Source organism: Crocodylus porosus, unplaced genomic scaffold (genome assembly GCF_001723895.1).
Source record: "Crocodylus porosus isolate Cpor-Errol unplaced genomic scaffold, CroPor_comp1, whole genome shotgun sequence".
NCBI lineage: Eukaryota > Metazoa > Chordata > Crocodylia > Crocodylidae > Crocodylus > Crocodylus porosus.
This window is the reverse complement of record NW_017728918.1, coordinates 56,468,191-56,472,198: the sequence shown is the minus strand read 5'-3', so window position 1 is coordinate 56,472,198 and position 4,008 is coordinate 56,468,191. Positions and strand designations below refer to the sequence as shown.

The 4,008-nt window shown below is 40.3% G+C and overlaps 1 long non-coding RNA gene across 2 annotated transcripts in view; it reads left to right on the top strand.

Annotated features, from left to right (window-relative positions):
- Window positions 1–26: 26 nt before the first annotated feature.
- Window positions 27–4,008, top strand: part of LOC109311785 — a 47,026-nt gene continuing 43,044 nt past the window's right edge. Inside the window, exon 1 of one of the 2 annotated variants that reach the window (XR_002101616.1) lies at window positions 27–139. This is a non-coding gene — a long non-coding RNA (uncharacterized LOC109311785). Of the gene's footprint in view, window positions 140–241; window positions 451–4,008 lie in introns of those variants that run through there. The other variant, XR_002101615.1, reaches the window with a different exon arrangement.

Sequence of the window (4,008 nt, the reverse complement as noted above, 5' to 3'; positions counted from 1 at the left end):
CTCCGGCAGAGGGAAGGGCGCCCTGAGCAGCCGCCTCGCACCCGGCGCCGAAAGCCTCCCGCCCTGGCACTTCGGGTCCCGGGGGCCCGCGCTCGTCCCTCAGGCCGGCCCTGCGGAAAGACGTTTCCTAAAACCTGGGGTTTTTTTATTTTTGGGGGGAGGGTTGTTTTGGGCTTTTGTTTTTGTCTTGTTTTTTTAGATAAGGAGCTAGCCATTCGTCCGTCGGCCTCGTTTTGATGCTGTTACCCCCATATGATTGGGGAGGGGCGAGGTTTGCTCTTCAAGCCACTCTCTTGTCTCTGCTCCCTTTCCCCTCACCCATAAAATCCTTTAATAGTTCTTGACTTACACTGAAGGTCTTTCAGATGATAGCGTTTATTCACATGAGACTTGTACGTACCACGGGAGCGTTCGGAGATCTTAATCAGGATTTGGGTCACATTTCATGAGGTATTGGACTAAGATAAAGGCCTGCTTTAAAAAAAAAAATGTAATTAGTGGGGTTTTTTTTCTTTCTGTGTGTTCAATTTCAGATATTTTTAAAGGGGCCTGATATTTTAAAAAGTGTTTAAAAATAAAAAAATCTTCTGTTGGGTCCCTTTTCTAACGTGCCTCCTCCAATTGATGCCCAAAGATGTAAAGGCAAATATATTTGATCTCGTAAAATAACTTTTTTGACAATTTAACTTGGCAGAAATTTAGCAGTGTCCTGTCCCCATACTTTGCACCCAAAATTTAGTAGTGTCCTCTCCTGTAAGTTGCACTCAGCTGTCATGGTTGGTTATGCACCAAAACTTCTTATGTTGTAAACTTCTAGGCTTTCAAACTGCAAAATTAACTCCCCCCCACCCGAGGGCTGGAATGAAATGAAAAAGTGTCTTGGTGTACTTGATTAAACACAGCTAATAAAAGACAGCTTAGGAGTACTAAAGCCAACAATGTAAATACTAATTAATCTCCTATAGAAAATAATGGTTACGTATCCTGTATGTGCATACACAAATCTAGGGTGTATAGAATTTTAATATAAAACTGGCATTACTGATTTAGAAGGTGCCATTACACATTGACCAAACTTAAGAAGAATATCTCTTTAAAATGTGTTGACATTTAATTGACCTTTGAAAGTTCATTCTGTTAATCATACTCAAAAGCGCTAAAGCTATGGTTGACTGATCTGGTGTTCTTACATTCAGTCGTGCTCAGCATATAAATTCTACAACATAATTGCTACTTATTGAGCAAGAGTTTCTTTTCTTCCCTGAAAATGAGAAAGTTTTACTTTGCCTCGGGTTAGATGCTTGTTGTAGAGTTTTGAATAAAATGCTTTCCTGTCATTAGTTTGTGTTGGGTGTGGCCTCTAGTTAGACAAAAAAAAAAATCATTAAACTGTACTTTTCTTTCTCCTGGAGCTTGAAATGGACAAAGGTAATCCTGAAGAGTACTTCTGTCCAGTATAAGTCAAACTGAAGAGCTTCAACACTTGATGCTTTTGCTTCTGTAGGCTCTCTTAAATTTTGGTCATCTTAATACTTGCATTCTGGAGGAAGAGGGTGAGGGCAGACATGGGAGTCATTAAAAACCTTACTCTCGGACTGTAGTCTTCCTCAGTAATCAAATGCCTGACTTAAAATGTATTTTACCTGTATTTTGATGGCTCTTTGCAGTGCTGTTTGATTAAAAAAAAATAGTGTTGATACTTTGAGTAACTACTGCTAGGGGCACAGCTAGTGAAGGATTAGATTGAGTGTTGATTTCTACAACACCTGTGTTTTGAAGCTCAGAGGTAAAAGTGAAGGTATTATTTCTGCTTGGTACTTGAGTATTTTTGGTGAGATGTGCTCATATTGATTTTTACTTTTTTCTTTATGAGAAAGAAGTACTAACCATTAAATGATGGATTATGGAACTGAGTACCTGTAATTCCTAGTAGACCCTCAGCCCTTAGACACTACTGTTGAAAGATGATAAATGGCCACTGCTTGTATGCAGGCAGACCCCTATTGATTTCACTGGGGCTGTGTTTTGATGCATCTCCATAGGCACAAGGGAGTTTGTATACATGCATGTCCAAGGCCTTTTCATACTGAGGAGAAGGTGCGTGGGTGTGCACAGCTGACAGAATAAATGCAGAATATCTCAAGCAACTTAGAGCTGGATTCACAAAGGGATGTTAGTGTTGCCATGCTTCACTGGAGTCCTCAGTGCTGAGTTAGGCACGAAGGCTCTATTCAGTGTGTTGTAGGCTTGAAGGGCATTTGTGGAAGGACACTGAGATCCTTGGAGGTCAGTGAGCTAGGTGTAGATCTCTCTAAGCCAATAAAAACTGCTGAGGAGTTGGACCTAAAACCTACTCCTCAAAAGGACTTGTGTGTCTAACTCTGGACTAGATGTAGGTGTCAACCTTTGCACAGATTTCTTGGCCCTGAATTCTTTTATGTAGAAATAGCTATAACTTAGCTTAAGGCACTAATTGCTTAGCGATTTCAACACTAGAATGGGCAGGATTTTGGTAGGGATGTGAAACCAGGTCTATCTTATCAGGAGAGTGTTCTATCTACCCGAATTTTGGCTATGTTGAGGTGAGGATCTGCTAGTCCCTCCTGTTAAAGCTATTCTGCTGTGGGTCTTGCTGAAAGGACAGCTCAGTTACCTGTGCTCTGAAATTACCTGCTGGATTGCTCCCCAACATGGAGCTCGGTAAGGGAATGTAAGGCTTATTGCTTTCAAAACTTGAGTGGTAGTGTTGCTGTCATTGGTGCAAGTTGGGGTGCCTTGGAAACTTTTGGCACCTAAAGAACAGCGTGGCCCCTGAGCAGACATTTGAAGGCTCTCATTGGTGCTGTCTTGATATATTTTAGTACCTACATTCTTTTGTGGATCTGGTACTTGGTCAAAACACACTGATGTCCCAAGGAAGGGTGAGCTGAGATACTTTCTCTGTGCTATAGCTCAGGAGTAGGCAACACCCAGTACAGGTGCCACAGCCTGGCACACAGAGGCATTTTCCTTGGCATATGCACCTCGGGGAAGATGGCAGGGAAGGGGTTGGGACTGCACTGCCACAACAAGAATTCAGCCCCTTGTGGCTCCCCCACCGTCTGCCCTGGCACACCAACATCTTACAAGTCAAGGTAGCTGGTGTTTTTGACACTCTGTCCAAAAATGTTGCCAACCCCTGCTATAGCTGTAGTATTTATCTTCCTTTTGAGGTATAGCCTGGGAGTCCAGATATATCTAAGAAGGATGATTTATGAAGTCTTTACTCTGAAATTGATGAGCACCTTGCCTGAGTAAGGATTATAGTATTATTTAGGCGAAACATGGAAAACTCATTCTTAATTTCTGCTTAAAAATCTGATAGTTAAGCAGGCAGCTCACGTAAATGTGCCAATGTAATAGGAGCTTTCATCATTGCACATACAGCTTTTTTAAAAGCACGTATTTTAGTAGCCTCTGTTAAGCAATGATAATTGGTGTGAAACTAATGAATCCTTCCTAAGATTTGAAGAAGTTGTTTCTTTTTCTGTGTTCTGACTTTAGGTCAATAGTAAGATGGATTTAATGTTCTTCCATAGAAATACTTTTAGCTATACCACCTGCTGCTTAAGAAAACAGAATGATTATATAGTCCTAATCAATTTTAGAAAGCACAGGTACTCAAGATAAAACACTTGTAATTTCTCTGTTACCACTTATAGTGTTTTAGCGAACTTTGCCTGTATCTGTATTACAGTTTTTAAAAGTTTGTCTTGCAATATGTTACTTGCTCAAGGTGAGCCTTGGGTATATCCATAGTGTGACATGCTTGACACAATACAAAGGTGATGGGGAACTATTAATTCCTTTTTAAAGTAAATGCTGGTATTGTATTACTGTTTTTCAATTACATAAATATGGTTACAGTTATTTGTGGAACCTCAACTTTTAAAATATTCTCTTGGATTTTAAATCCTATTTTTAAATAACCAGGGCCTTTTAGGAGGCTTTTTATAATTATTGTTACTT